Source organism: Lygodium microphyllum, chromosome 25, assembly GCF_053477565.2.
Source record: "Lygodium microphyllum isolate KBCC chromosome 25, Lygodium_microphyllum_v1.1.10, whole genome shotgun sequence".
In the NCBI taxonomy this organism is placed as follows: Eukaryota; Viridiplantae; Streptophyta; class Polypodiopsida; order Schizaeales; family Lygodiaceae; genus Lygodium; species Lygodium microphyllum.
Genome location: NC_141159.1, coordinates 106,902,987 through 106,920,183, shown reverse-complemented (window position 1 = coordinate 106,920,183; position 17,197 = coordinate 106,902,987). Strand labels below are relative to the sequence as shown.

Sequence of the window (17,197 nt, the reverse complement as noted above, 5' to 3'; positions counted from 1 at the left end):
GCCTTAATCAGGATTTTTATCACTTTGTTCAGAAAATGTGTCCCCCCTTCCGATACTATTTATTTTGGTGGACCAAATCAACATACTATTTGCTCTAATAGGAAACTGGTGGTCTCATTTGCATCATCTTTCCATGTTGCACGTGCTTTCGACCACTTAGTAAAATAATCAATCGCTACGATAATATATCTTTTCTGTGTAGTGGACGACGGAGTAATAGGGCCCACAAAGTTGATCCCCCACTTCTCAAACTGAAGGATCACCATAATAGGAGTGAGTGGTCACTTCCTATTCTCTCGGCTATCATGTCGTTGGCAGATGTCGCATATTTTAATGTACTTGAATGCATCCTAAAAGATGGCCAGCCACCAATATCCCACCCTCAAGGCTTTTTGCATAGTTAGCCGCTCATCAAAATGACCTATGCAAGTAAAGTCATGGCACTCTTCTAAGATGAAAGGGACCTTGTCAGACATCATGCATCGACGGTAGGCATTGTCTACCCCTTGCCGATACAACGTGCCTACGATCAAATTTTGAAGCATGTTGCTTGATGTTTTGCTTTTTTAACTTTGATAGACTAGTTCCAGTCTCTCCCGTAGGCAAATAATGTGTTATCGCCGCATACCAGGAGGAAATAGATGCCATGTCAAACTTGAACAATGAGCCTAAGTCACTGCCTTTAGCCAAAGCTTCCTTTGGCTCCCCAAAGTCCACAAGACACTCTACGATACTCTGCAACCTGGGTGGCTTGCTCTTAACCTCATAGTCAAACTCCTGCAAAGTGATAAACCACTTTGCCAAACGATTGGGCAGTTGTAGCTTATTCATTGGAAATCGTAGCCCTTCCGCCTTCGTATAAAGGACAACCTTCTCATAAAGGATGTAGTGCCTGAAATTTTTAGTCGCAAAGACCATCACAAGACACAACTTTTTCATATAATTATATTTAATTTTTGATACATCCAACTTCGGACTAGCAAAAGCAATTGGGTGATACCACTTCTCTTCCCACATCTGTGCTAAACAACAACTAATGCTATGCATGGTAGCTAGTGAAAAGATATAAAAAATTTCACCCCTCTTTGGTGCTTTTAGCACAGGTGCTCTTGCGAATTCCTACTTTACATCCTCAAAAGCCACCTTAGAAGGGTCACTCCACATAAACAAATAGTTGAAGGATAATAGATTTATCAATGGCAATGTTCTTTTTGCCAAAGCATTTATGAACCGTTAATAATATCCAACTGATGACAAAAGGCTGTGGACTTCTTTGGGGGTGCGTGGCAGACTCATGGCGACTATAGCTTTGATATTTTCAAGATCCGTCGTAATCCCTACCGAGCTAATTACATGGCCCAACAGGAGCCCATAAGGTACGCCAAAAACACACTTCCTCGGATTGAGAGCTGTGCAAAATTGTCTGCATCGCTCAAAACTCTTTTATAAAACAATCAATTGCCTTTCTCTCACAGTGGTTGCCCCTAAATCATCAATAAATGCCTTCAACTCCTCAGGGGAAATGTCACCAAAGGTCTTATCACAGTTTGTTGCCATGAATAGACGTATTGCATAGACCAAATGCCATCACATGATACACAAACATCCCGAAGACTGTTATGAATGTCATTTTGAGCTTATCCTCTTTTGCAAGCGCCATCTGATTATAACCTGCAAAAGAGTGCATGAATGAATATATCTCCCTACTTGCCAATTAATCCAAAATCTGGTCGATAAAGGGCAGTGGGTAGTAATCCTTAATTGTTTGCTTGTTCAACTCTCGAAAGTCCACACACAGCCAAATTTGATTATTTTTCTTATTCGTGATCACAATTGGCGAACACCATTCAGTGTGTTGCACATGGAAGATCAAACCCTCTTTCCATAATTTCTGTAACTCCTTGAACAACCATCCCACACCTCAAACGGCATACACCTAACTTTCTGTCGCACAGGACGTCTTCTTTCCTTCAACGGAATTGTATGGACAATGAGGCTAGGAGGAATGCCCCTAAGTTCATCGTAACTCCAAGCAAAAATATCGTGGAACTCTTGGATCAGAGTGGCATAATCCTTCCATTCCTCTACATTAAGCATGGATCCTAGCTTTATTGGCCGCTCCATCTAGCATACCAAGGTCTATCTCGATAACATCTATGTCCCTTATTCTATCTTGAGCTTCTAATGGCTCGTTCAGTGTTACTTGATAGCTTCTGTGGTCGATCCCTCTTTGGATTTGTCAGTCGAGAATTTCTCACTTGCAGACACATCTTCCATTGTATCTAACTCTGTAGAAGACAGGGGAGCTCGCTCACTTTGAGGTGATTTAGGATATGCATTGACTACCGCACGTCTAGCACCTCTGCCAAATATCAATCTACCAGTGAGTATATCTACTTGACAGTTTTCTTGAAAAATCCAAGGTCGACCAAGCAATACTTGGTAACTCAGACACCCTGCAAATCGAATTACCCTAAAGTCCAAAAAGCATTCTACGTTGGCAATTGTCACGTGGACTTTAGTAATGCAGCCCTCCGAATGTCTCAGACTATCATCAGTCATTCTAATGATCGTGGAGGCATCTTTTTGAATCGCAAGACCCAACCTCTCCATCAATTTAGAACTCATAATATTAATTGAGGATCCTATGTCAATGATAGCATTATCCACCAGAATCCCATCAACATAGGTTGCAACCCTTGGGCAGTACTTTTTGGCATGTTCAAACCAACCATCCCCTACCCACGCTATTCCTAAGGTTTCTACAATATAATTTGTATGCAAGATTTTTTTAAATTCTTTGTGTACTCCTGGCAACAACTTGATTAGCTGTAAGAGATTCACATCTGGTTTAACATAGCAAAGGGAGCTAGCTAAATCAAATTCATGATAATTCGCTAAAGCTCACTTCTCACGCCAAACTATCTGCTCTTTAGGATGCTGCACCAGCTTTATTGCCTCTTTTTTAACTCTCACCTTCTTTCTTGACACCTCTTTATCTCTCTTGGCATCAACCTTACTCTCTATGGGCTTCAAAGGTCCCCCTTCCTCGTCAGGATTTAGGACTTGCATTCCTTTATCATCCTGCCTAGGGTTTCTGTTGACAAGTTTTACATTATCTTTGTTGCCTTCTCTATTTTTTTGGCCTCTTGTTGCGGCATGTAGACTAGAAGCTTCAATGCCCTTAACCTGCACAACCTTGATGAGGCTCACCCCATTGCCGCCTGGCAGTTCTTTGATAGTAGCCTTACCCCTTTGGAGTATTTATTTTGGCCCATCATCGTGCTGAAATTTGTTTCCTTGTGCATGATGATTAATAGGCTTTAGTTGACGACTGCCTTGTTGGAGGGAACTGATCTTGCTCTAACAGGTGGCTACTAAATGGCCAAACTTCCCGCAAATGTTGCACTTGATATTTGGGCAATTACATGGATAATTTTTCCCACCACACCATTTGCAGTTGAATCTAGAGGTTGCACCCTCTCGGGGCGTCAACTCCCTATCAGATTCTATTGTTTCTTTAAGAAATTAACGTCAACGGATATTTGCCGATATTGTTTAGAGATCATATACGTGTAGTGCTTCATCATGTCCTTGACTTTGCTAATGACATTGGACAAACTCGACTCATAGTCCTGATCATCCACCCATCGGTCCCTTGGCCGCAAAATTTGATTAGGCATTGATTGCATTGGTTGCTGACCCACATGAATGACATTAGGGTTTGCTGCTTGGCCTCCCACATTTGTAGGCATCTGACTAGCCATAGACATAGTCACACTAGGCAGAGCTAGCAATAAAGGCACATTCGGCACCATGTTCCCTCTCCCGTTAGGGTTGGCCATGCCTATCCCTTGGCTTCCACTGCCATTGATCGGTTGCAAATTAATCCTCAATGCTAGATCCATATTGGGATTGGTTCGAGAAGCATAGGCCACTTGCAGTTGGGATTCTATTTCTTGAGCTTGTCTAATGGTAGTGTCTATATCTGCCAAGGTGACACTTCTCAGCTGCACCTGGATGTTAAAATCAAGACCATGCAAGAAGTATTGTAATTGGGCAGCAGCAGGTGGGACAGGGATAGAGACATCCAATTTACAAAAAACCTCTTTGATCAACACGTGCAGCCAATATTGATAGGGATCCAATTTATGGAAAACTTCTTTGAGAGGGGTGGCCACCAATATTGGCTGCGCGTGGTCAAATTCAACATGCATAACCAATATTGGCTACCCCTCTTAGGGGCGAACTCCCTTCTGAAGGCTTCATAAAATAATTCCATGATGGTTATGGTTCCAACCTCAAGGCCGTGATACCATATAGTTGTCCTTCCCTTCAGGATCATGTTGAAGAACATCATTAGATGCTCTTCCTCTTGGATGCGGCAGTTAAACATCAGCTTTTGGAACTCCCTTATATGAAGCTCTGCATCCTCTTCCACTAACCCATTAAAAATGGGTAGGGGAAAATCTAAGGCTGGCAAATCTTCCATTCCCGTAGGGATTGCGATAGGTTGTGCCATGGCAATGATCAGATTTGCTAATGGAATTGGGACAGGCAAAGTGTCAAGAATCGCGTGGTAGGGGGTGCTCAAGATGCTGCACCGAACACACACAAAATACACAAGGAGAAGCTCACTCAAGAGACAAGAAGAGAGATGGAGGCCAAAACATTTTCTTGCTAGTTTCTTCTTCTTCTTCCACACACTTTTCAAATGTACACAAAGTATAGAAAAGATACAACATAAAGGAAAGTGGCCTACTAAGTCAAACAATGCATAACCCACTACGCTAGTCGACTGGTGCTATAACTATGCTAGTTGTAAATAGGTGTAACAACCTAAATATAATAAGTAATGAGTCAGTGTGGCCATGTGAGAGATTTAATGACCATCGACGTGCTAAGTGTAGACGTGTGGACCCATCTAACCAGGCGGTCCATCATCAATGTCCGCATGTGTTGAGCTTATCATCTCAACACTCCCCCTCAAGCTCAATTGCATCTCTGCAACTACAAGTAAGATTCAAAACTTTTGAAGCTTCTCTGTACCTAATGCTTTCGTGAAGATGTCAGCTATCTCATCCTGTGTGCTGACATACACTAAGTCAATCTCACCTGCTAGTACCTTCTCTCTCACAAAGTGGTAGTATACCTCAATATGTTTTGTCCTAGCATGGAACACAGGGTTCCTAGCCAACTGTATACTACTCATGTTGTCACACTAAATGACAACTGGACCTTCCACCTGCACATCTAAATCAGCCAATAACTTTTGCAGCCATACTACCTCACATGTTGCAACATCAGCACCTCTATACTCAGCCTCTGTACTCGACAAAGCAACTGTAGATTGCTTTTTGCTGCTCCAAGTAACTGCTGCAGTACCAAGAGAGAACATGTATCTGCTGGTAGATCTTCTATCAGACATACTACCAGCCCAATCTGCATTTGTGTATCCAAACACCTGTACATTTGTACCTGCCTCATAGAAAAGTCCATAATGTAATGTGGACTTCATATATCTCAATATGCGTCTGACTGCATCCAAATGTGGCTTTCTAGGTACTTGCATAAACTGACTCACAAGACCAACAACGTAGCTCAAGTCTGGACTTGTAATGGTCATGTAGATCAAACTCCCCACTATCCTCCTAAACATAGTAGGGTCTTCTATCTCATTCCCAACATCAGCACTCAACTTTACATTCTGCTCCAAGAGGACTGAAAGTGGTTTGCATGTTGTCATACCATACTTGGACAACATATCCAAGCCATATTGTCTTTGGGACAACCATATACCACCATCACATCTGATCACCTCAATGCCAAGGAAGTACCTTAGCTTACCTAAATCCTTCATCTCAAACTTCTTCTTCAAAAAGTCCTTGACTTTAGCAATCCCACTATCACTATCACCTGTAATAATCAAGTCATCCACATAGATGACTATGATGACCAAACCTGCATCCCCCTTTCTCACATAAAGTCAGTGATCAGCATCAGAAACATAAAAGCCAATATTGACAAGATACTCTCTGATCTTGTCAGACCATGCTCTAGGTGCTTGCTTGAGCCCATAGAGCTTCTTCTTCAACCTGCACACATACGTGGGATGCTCTAAATCTTCATAACCTATTGGCTGATCCATATACACTTCTTCCTGCAAATCACCATGCAAGAAGGCATTCTTCACATCCATTTGCTGCAATCTCCAACCTTTGGTTGCTACCAAAGCAATCACACATCTAACAGCTGCCATCCTAGCAACTGGACTGAAGGTTTCTTCATAATCTATGCCATATGTCTGGGCATAGCCTTTTGCAACCATCCTAGCTTTGTACCTACTAATAGAACCATCTGCATTGTGCTTAATCTTATAAACCCACTTACATCCAATAGATTTCTTGCCCTTTGGCAATGATACTAGATCCCAATTCTTATTGGCCTCTAATGCAGCCATCTCCTCATCCATTGCTGCATCCCAATGAGTATGACCAACAACATCCTCAAAGCAAGTGGGCTCAACATCCTCAACTAGTTTCACCATATAAGCATAATGGTGAGTTGCATAACCTTCAAAACCAAATCTTTTAACAGGGTATCTGACCTTGCTAGATCTGTGTACCACTGGATCACTCAATGGAGCCTTTACATTACTATGAGCTCTTTGTACTACTGGATCACTCAATGGAGCCTTTACATTACTATGAGCTCTTTGTACACCTGGTGTCCTGACAGAAGGAATACGAAGCTCATCATCCAAGCTCTCTGAGCCACTAGAGTCTCCATCAAGAACTGCATCAATGCCATCTGACACTTTATTCTTTCCTTTGTCTTTACATGTAGTGCTACTAGATGCACCTGAAGATGTAGAGCTACTCCTTAGTCTCCCAGACCATGGACTACCAGATGATGTCTCTAGTCCACTAAGAGTCAGTGATTCTTACTTTTCAGCCTGCACATGAGTGTCATGATCATCATCATCATCCAATGCATCACCACTAGTTGCATACCAACTGCTCATTTCATCAAAGATGACATCCCTGCTCACTCTAAACTTACATGTGACAGGGTTATAACAGTGATACCCTTTCTGCTCTAAAGAGTATCCAATAAAGACACATTTTCCTGTCTTTGGATCAAGCTTCTTCCGTAGCTCATCTCGCACATGAACATATGCAACACAGCCAAATACCTTCAAGTGCAATACATTAGGCTTCTTGCCAGTAAAGCATTCTTCAGGAGTCATCCCATGAACTGCAGCCGTGGGGGTTTTGTTCATAATATAAACAACAGTATGAATAGCCTCAGACCAAAAATGCTTAGGCATATTCTTTTCAGCCATCAAGGCGCATGCAACTTCTGCAATATGCATGTTTTTCCTTTCTGCAACCCCATTTTGCTGTGGGGTATACCTACATGTGAACTGTCTCTTTATCGCATGAGACCTCAGAAAATCACTGAACTCATTTGAGAGGTACTCTTCCCCTCCATCTGACCTTAAGCACTTTACTTTCAAGATTGTTTCTGTTTCAACTACAGCCTTGAAAGTTCTAAAGTACTCAAACGCTTCACTCTTTTCTTTCATAAAATATACCCATAGCTTTCTAGAACAATCATCAATGAATGTGACAAAGTATGAACTACCTCCAAGAGATACATTTTGTGTAGGCCCCCAAATATTTGTATGCACAACATCAAGGATATTTCTGCTTACATCTCTGTCATGTGAAAAGGGCTGTCTTGCCTTCTTACCAGACTGATATGCTTCGCATACCTTATGAAATTCTGCAACTCTAAATGTAGGCAAACTTACAACCAACCCTTTGCACTGCATTAACTTCAGCCTTTGTACATTTGCATATCCAATGCGTTTGTGTCAAATTTCAATATCTGCAACAACACCTTTTCCTTTAGCATACATAGCAGCATTCATAGTAGGAATTCCAACATCCAGAGTAAACATACATCTAACTCTAATTCCCTTTGCAACCAACCTGCACTTGTCATTGAAGTCTTCTACAAAGCAACCCTTTGTATTAAATCTGACTTGCAACCCTTGCTCTACCATCTGACCGACTGACACCAAGTTCTTTGTAATAGATGGCACATGTAATACATCTAAAAGACTCTATGTCTTACCATCATGCAAGGACAAGGGAACTTTTCCAATGTGTAAAATTGGGTGGCATGAATCATCATCCGTCTGCACATAACCTGCATTTTGCAAATCCTGCATCTCTCCAAACCATTCTGCATGGCTAGTCATATGACTAGATGCACCTAAATCAACATACCAAACATAATCATGTGTTCCCTTTCCTGTAACAGCATTCAATATATGATGCATAACAAACAAACGTTCATTTTTGTCTTCATTCTGTTGTGAAGACGATGCATGGTTTCCTTGCTGCAACTTACCATTGCGAATATAATCTTTCTTAGCATAACATTGGCCTACAATATGACCTGTTTTACCACAGTAGTGACACACAATACCAGAGTTGTTAGAACCTCTGTTCTGCCATCCACCTCTTCCTCTAAAGCTCCCCCTACCTCTAAAGTTACCATGACCTCCTGAAACCTGTATATCGCCAAATTGCTGATTCAATCTATTTTGCTGGTTGTCACTACGATGTCGTGTACCACGGCCTCTTAAAGAGAACCTGCCACGTCCCCTTCCTGAACTGGAGTAGGAAGCTTGGATCTATTCACCACTTTTTTTAGATGTCTCACTCTGCATGTTGATCTCTTCAGTGATCATAAGGGAGACCAACTCATCAAAATCTGGAAATGGCTTTCTAACATATACGGAAGTTACAAAAGACTTCCAAGCCTTTTCATTGTTAAGTCCACCCAAGGTAGACAACATCAAATCATCATTATTGGGCATTGCATCAATCATTGCCAAGGAATCTGTAATGCTCCTTACCTTCAGTGCATACTCATTGATAGCCATCTTCCCTTTCTTCAATGCATTCAAATCTTGCTTGAGTTGAATCTTTCGTGCCTTTGTATTTATAGAAAACATACTTTCAAGTATGGTCCAAGCTGCATATGAATTCTTTGCATTTCTAATATGTCACAGCATATTATTGTCAATTACTACAGACAGCCAATACATAACCTTTTTATCTTTTGCATTCCATTCCTTCCGTGCCTTTGTCTCTTCTACAGTTGGAGGATCACTCGCTTCCGACCCCTTTTCTTCACCTGAAACAAACTCGTAGAGGCCTTTTCCAATAAGGAAGTTCGTGACACGGGACTTCCATGAAGGGTAGTTGTTCTTGTCGAGCTTCTCAATGATGGGGTTTCCACTGTTCTCTGCCATTATCACAAAACTAATACCAAACACCAAGCAAATCTTCTACAACCCTCGACTTGTAGTGCACAACAATAAGCAGACAACCTTTTTCACTGTCTGCTGAACAATACATGCAATCTACATCCACTGATAAACACCTTTGAACTTATAGATCTAAAATATGTAACCTGTGCACCCACTTTCGGTCAAAACAGCTGAAGTCACAGTGTACCCTGAAACTGTTGTCTGCAACCTTGCGGCTCTAAAACGGGGCTTGAAACGGCCTCAGATGCCCAAAATAACTGTGGGCAAGCCTTAAAGAGCTTATATGCAGAATACACAGCACTCTTCATGCACACCAAATCTCACTGCAATCTGAGATTTTTGCTCTACCCTGCTTCCGGTGCCTCCACAGGCACTATCTCCAAGAGAGAGTGGAAAAATGGGAGAGCTTCTTACTTGTTGCTTGCTTGCTCAAACCTTGCTTCTTCTCCTTCAATTCATCCTTCGAAATCAGTCTCTCTCAGTGGCACAGCTTTGATATCATGTCAAGAATCGCGTGGTGGGGGGACTTGCTCAAGATGCTGCACCGAACACACACAGAATGCACAAGGAGAAGCTCACTCAAGAGACAAGAAGAGAGATGAAGGCCAAAACGTTTTCTTGCTAGTTTCTTCTTCTTCTTCCACACACTTTTCAAATGTACACAAAGTATAGATAATATACAACATAAAGGAAAGTGGCCTACTAAGTCAAACAATGCATAACTGACTACACTAGTCGACTGGCACTATAACTATGCCAGCTGTAAATAGGTGTAACAACCTGAATATAATAAGTAATGAGTCAGTGGCCATGTGAGAGTCATAATGACCACTGACGTGCTAAGTGTAAACATGTGGACCCATCTAACCAGGCAGTCCATCATCAATGTCCGCATGTATTGAGCTTGTCATCTCAACACAAAGCTGTCACGCCACTCAAAGTGGGCATATTAATCGGGAGGGGGGAAGTACTAGAACATCCACCTCCTAATGGACTTTGATTCAGGCTAAGGTTACTAATACCCCGCTCTTGAATAGGTTTAGGACTACTCCTTTTAGGAGAATAACGCCTATTGATTTCGGCCCTCTGTTTAGAACTCTCAACTCTCTCGTGTTTTTGGAGTTTGGCTTGACGGATCTCTTCAAAGGACATCAATTAACAAGGAGGTCCCAAGAGACCCTAGATTTGGAAACCACCACTTTGAGTGGCTCCTGACAAATGCACCACTGATGGGACCAAAAATAGGATGGCACTAGCAATGGCAATAGCCAAACCTTATACACACAACAAACACCTCCACCACCACATGGCCTCGCGGGCCAGGATTGTCTGTCCTAACTAAATGCACATAGATACATCTAATATTGCATTTGTAGCTGGATAAGAGTCTAATGGCACCTTCCCAAAAAACCCCTCAAAGGGAGTATCCCACACATATTGGCAATAAGCGCCACGTATCATAGACATAGGAGGCACCCCATGAGCTGATTGCCGTGGCCCCATTGCAGCTCTCCTGCATCTTGGGGATTGGCCCCTCAATGGGCTGCTTTTACATATAAACACATTCGCACAAGACTCCCCTTTTTTTCAGGGAGATCCAGGAGATACCATGTTTCCTCACCAATAATTTTCTCCAAGAAACGAATGGCTAACCTACGACAAGGGGAATCTCATCCTCTCAAGTGTAGGTTAACTATAATTCAAACAATTGTTGTGCATTTCCAGGAGTTGATACCATATGTATTATCAATACAATAGTGGATGTCTCATTGTGCACAAATAGTTATGTTTCAAAATCAGTCTATGTGCTAGTATACAAACAGTCCTTTCATGAATTCCAACTAATACATATATGCTTCATTGCAAGAACTTAGCACCAAGGCAAACCTCGTGCTACTAGATCCCTTATTTCCAAATAGACCATTTCCTAAATGCTATGCATATAAAAATAAATTAGAATTTGTATTATTTCAGCCCTCAAACTGTTGCACAAAATTCTCATCTCCCCTCTCCGTTTAGGTTTTCCTTCGTTGCATAGGTGTATAGAGGTTGTTTTGTCATGTTTTAATGTATAAAAAGCAATAAATCACACACTGTGACAAAAAGATAGGGAAAAATAAGGCCAAACCTCATGCTCTTCCACTATCATACATTCACAACCACTTATTATATTTTTCGTATTTTTCTGAGGCGTATTCCTACTTTTTCTCTATTTTTTTCCATTTTTCTCTATTTTTCCAATAAAAATGTGATTTATTTTTAGAGATGTGGCTCTTGATTCTTAGAACAGCAAAAACATAGATTTTATTGGCATTTTATCCCATGTGTATTGGTTTGTGCCACCTGAAAATACCAAAAATCCCATTTTTCTCATAAAAACTGTGTTTTACGGGTTTCTAAAAATTATTTCCAACATTTTGACTTTATTTTTTTTAATTTTTTCACTATGTGAGCATAGAAAAAATAGTAAACAACATGTCTATCATTTTTCACTCCATAAGAACAACATTGGCTCAATCAAATATAAAAAAGAAGCAAATTTCATTTGTAAAATAGAGTTACTGTTTTTTTTTTTCTTTGCGGGTTTTAAAATCTGATGTAGGACTGTAGATCAGCCCTCATTCAAGGCTTAGCCCACCTCCGAACAGCCAACTCTAGCCCTCCATCAAGTCGAGAGTGATCCTATACCATGCCGGACAAGCATTCACCACCCGATTCTCTTCTTGATTCTTCCCACATGAATTGCCTCTTTCAGGAGAGAGAAAGACTAAAATTGTATCTCCATCTTCAGGCCGCCATTGCTCACATGAGAGATGGTGATAGGAAGCAAAAAGAATTACAAGGCCATTGCTCTCATCAGTTGGGGGGGTTGTTCTTCAGACCCCATAGCCTCTCCATGCCTCCCTCTATGGATTCGTCATGCAAAGAAGGTGCCATTTTTTCCCTTTTTTTTCCATGGCAAGAAAACATGGCCCCCCCTCCTAATTCGTCAAAAATTAGTTGGGCCTTCAAGGGGAGGCCCCAAGGGTCACACCCTTTGGCCCAAATCTCTTTTACACTTGGCCCTCTTGGTCCTGGCCTGCCAGGCACAACCATTCGACTATCCAACATCCAAATCGACTTCTAAAAATTCTTGGGCATCCATCTCGAAGTCCCCCACTACCGAGCATCTCCCATAGTCTCATAAAATAGTCGAAAAAATTATGAAATTTTTCCAACCGTCACTTGATGGGCTTTAAAGCACTTTTGGGGCTTTGTCGCTTAAAATCGTACTGATTGTAGCTGCCGCCTTCAACGAAGTCTATTTTTTCCCTAAAATTCAGATTTTTTGGCTTTTTTAAAGCACTTCACGGCATCAAAAATCATATGTCGCTTTCCATCAAAGATAAATTCCATATACAGTTGTGAGAAATCCATAGTGATTTTGCCTAATGTCATCAACCAATCACAATCGAGCACAATATCTATAGGCCCCATTTCCAAGGTAATCAAGTTTACTTTTGCTTGAAAATATTTAGCTAGCTGTAAAGAAACCTGTGGGCATATTTGTTGCTCATTTCTTCTTCACCATTGGCCACTTGAACTCTTATGGGTTGTTGTAAGTCAACCGGAAAGACAATTCAACTAATCCATAATGGACTTATTCACAAAAGTGTGTGTACTACCCTATCTATCAAAATGAACACAGCCTTCCCATGAATGTTACCATTCATATGGAGTGTACTAGGGCCTCTTAGAACCTATCCAAGCATCCATGGAAATGGAACAACCACTCGCAGCAAGTGGCTCATGATAAGTCCCACCTGGATCAAAAGGTGTTGAGAATGAGCAATCACACTCACTAAACAGCCTCTTTGTATGGAGCTTCAAGGTCAAGGATATGTAGGCTAACTTATCCCATATGCACAATGGTGTCTACTGCAGTTTCCTACTTTCCTATAAAGCATTGTACTTGCTTCTTTTTCTTAATGCAATGATAGTACTCTTTTCATTTCAGTGAAGTGTCAATGTCATCGTCCACATACACAAGATTGTGTTTATGAGTCCAAGTCTCAATCTTGGAACCTAATTCACTTGTGTAACAAACAGTGTCTTTATCTTCATCATCATGAGTCCACACTTCTTCTTTCATCCACCATAACTCACTACCATGCTCTAGATCCCGCATTTCTCACATGGTCTCAGAGCCCAGTTGGGCATGGTATTGCTTCTCCAGCCTCTCTTGATTCCTCTCAACCTCAGTCTAGCTCAATGTCAGCTCATGACTTCATCTCCCAACTCTACTCTCACTGAAGCTTCCATGGCAGCCATAGCCAGCAGCACCCTATCAGATTGAGCTGCTTATATCTCACTCCACAAGTCAAATCTCTTGGAGCTTCCTTCTGGAAAAGTATTCCCCAACTCACAAAGCTTCCCTGTATCACATCAATCCATGATATTTGGCTATCTGAAGCTCAGCATTGTGAAAATTCTCAATCTCTCCTCTGTGTCTGCCATAGCCAGACAGGACCTACCTCACTTGGAGCTTCAATAACTTCTCAACCAGGCCACTTCAGCTCTTGATGTCTTCTAGGGAATTGTTCTTCTACTCAAGGCGCTTCATCTTGGCACATAAATCGACTACATTGCTACGCCCTGACCCCGGCATTATGGAAATTGCAGAAACCTGTCCAGAACTGCGCCGAATCTGATCGAGTGCCCTGCGTGCTTCATACAGTCCAACATTGCTCATCATCGAGCCCAGCATTGTGGAAATTCGAGCTCGCTGTTCAAATCTGCGCTGTTTCCTATCGTACTGCTGGATCTCCATGCACAAGCCGCGATTCATCCTGCAACCATAGGGCATTTAAAGGTTGACCCATGAACCTACTCCTCCCTGAATATCGTGCGTGATCATTGCGTCTATGAGCTGTGCCAGGTCAAAAACCAGTCAGGCTAAAAACCCTAACTGTGGGAGTCCATAGCTATTTTGTTTCAAGCTTTCATTTCACTTGATTTTTCCTCGTTGACTTGAGTCCAGCTAAACCCTGCCACTTTGATTCACTGATTTGATTAGTCTCCAACAACATTTTGTAAAATATTACACGGCGCAGCGAACAGAATCTGAGAAAGAGATAGAGAGTTTACAACAGATAAGAGGAGAATCAGTAAATTCTTTAACTCCAAACAACTGATACAAAGATGGCTCTGTCCACCCGTGCGCTTCCACTGTGTGAAGCTTAGATGGCGATCTAGATAGAAGATAGGTGAAGAGCTTAATGCTAGCTGGAACAACAACTCTGACTGGGTGAAAGATGAGTGAGTGATGGCTGCGAAGGGGTTTAGGTTTTATAGCCCGCGAAGGTCGTTAGGTCGGCCTACTGACCGACCTACCATATGAGCCTCCACTAGTCGGCCAGGGAATATTCCAGGTAATATTCCCTTTACCATCGGGCCAGGGGCGCTGCCCTCGGACCCTCTCCAGGGGGGCCGCTGGCCCCCCTGGGACCCCCCAACCAAGGGCCGCTTCCGCGGTCCTCGGACCCCACAATAGGGGCCCCTTTTAACTCCCTTACCACACAACTCAATGCAATGTGCCTCGAGTTGCTACCAGGTTAACCACTCCATCTAACCCAAAGATTAGACCCACAACAGTCACCTTTTTGCCATCCGGTCACATAGACCTCATCTGATATACAAGTCAGGACCCAACCAATGTCCGGGCTCACATTTGGCTTCTCCTCATAATGGGGGCCTTACAACTTTGAGCACCATGGATCATTGGTAGCACCTAATGAGGGTGGGGCATTGATCATATCTAACACCCCCCCTCAATGTCCACCCATAGGTGAACTATCTCCTCGGCCCAATGCCGAGTCTCTGAAGATGAACTTGAAGCAGATCCTTCGTAAGTGCTTTGGTGAAGATATCTGCTCCATTCTCCTCTGTTGGACAGTAGACCAATTCCACTATCCCATCCTCCATCAAATCACACACATAGTGATACTGGATCTCTATATGTTTGGTGCGTGCATGAAACACTGGATTTTTGGCAATGGCGATGCAACTCTGATTGTCACATCTCAGCACAGTTGGTTCTTCATCCTGCACTCCCATATGCGATAGAATCCTTCTCAACCATAGGGCCTCACATGCAGCAAAACAAGATGCCTTGTGCTCTGCTTCGGTAGAAGACAATGCCACTGTTGGTTGCTTCTTACTAATCCAAGAGAAAATTCCTGAACCCAAAGAGAAACAATAACCAGAAACTGACTTCCTGGAATCAATGACTCTTGCCCAATCTGAGTCACAGTTCCCCACAAGAGAAGTTCCGAAACTGTATGTGATACCATAGTCAAGAGTTTTCTTCAAGTATCTGAGCACCCGCATCCCGGCCTTCCAATGACTCTCATGAGGTTTGTTTGAGAACTTGCTCAAAACACCAACAGCAAAACTGATATCTGGTCTGGTGTTACACAAGTAGATCAGATTGCCGACCAACCTCCTGTACCTCCCAATGTCTGCTAGTGCTGATGTATCCTTGACGGATAACTTTGCATTCACCTCCATAGGTGTAGCTATCTCCTTGCACTCGGTCATGCCAAATGCCTTCAAGATTTCCCATGCATATTTCTTCTGAGAGATGAAGATCTTTCCTGGCTCTTGCCAGACTTCAATCCCCAAACAATAGTGCAGCAAGCCCAAGTCTGTCATTTCAAACTCAGAACTCAAAGCCTTTCGAGTTTGGTTGATCATATCTTCATAGTCACCTGTAATAAGAAGGTCGTCCACATATATGACAATCACTACAGACTTTTTACCATCCCTGTAAACATACAAGTTAGCATCTGAGGCACATCTTTTGAAGTTTAGGTTTAAAAAGAACCTATCTATCCGTTGGTACCATGCTCTGGGGGCTTGTTTCAGCCCATACAATGCCTTCTTCAGTTTACACACTTTGTTCTCAGAATGGGGGGCCTCAAACCTTGGTGGCTGAGCCACGTACACCTCCTCCTTGAGGTCACCATTTAAGAACGCTGACTTAACATCCATTTGGTATACTGGCCACTTCTCATGGGCAGCCACTGCAAGTACCGTGCGAATAGTGGTCATTCTGGCAGTTGGGGAAAATGACTCTTGAAAATCAAACCCTTCAACTTGGGAAAATCCTTGGGCAACCAGTCTAGCTTTGTACTTTTCTAAGGTACCATCAGCCTTGTACTTTACCTTCCAGATCCACTTGGTGCCAATAACCTTCCGCTTTGATGGTCGATCCACTAGCTCCCAAGTGTCATTCTTCATTATGCTGTCATACTCCGCCTGCATAGCAGCCTTCCATGATGGATCTGCAAGTGCTTCTTCTAAGTCAGTTGGCTCCTTTACTTCTCTCATAATCTCAACCATCAAGGCCATATTGACTATGTGAGCAGAAGCCCTCCTTTGCTCCTCTATTCTCTGAGACCTCCTTGGTCCGTCTGCCTTCTCCTCAACAGATGCAGGCATAGGATTATTGTGGTCATAGAGCTGCTTCACCCAGTGCGGCAATGGATTTTCCAGTGGGGTGATGTCAGGTTGCTGAACTTTTTCCTCATCATCTGAAGATGATGCTTCCTCCTCCTTAAGGATAGGGATAGCTCTCGGGACAGGTTCATAGTGGACTACTTCTTCACTTGATGATAAAGTGGAAGAACTTGCCTTCTCCTCCTCCACTGTATGCGGCTCCTCCTTGAACACCACATCACGGCTCGCGATGATCTTCTTTGCCTCTTGGTCATATAATTTGTAAGCCTTCTGCTCATCACTATAGCCCAAGAAGATACATTTTTTGCTTTTTGGTTGTAACTTGTTTCTCTTCTCATCTGGAACATG

At 42.5% G+C, this 17,197-nt stretch overlaps 1 pseudogene; it reads right to left on the bottom strand.

The window, feature by feature from the left end:
* Positions 1-14,159, bottom strand: part of LOC148014592 (elongation factor 1-alpha pseudogene) — a 42,724-nt pseudogene extending 28,565 nt beyond the window's left edge.
* Between the last annotated feature and the right edge of the window lie 3,038 nt (positions 14,160-17,197).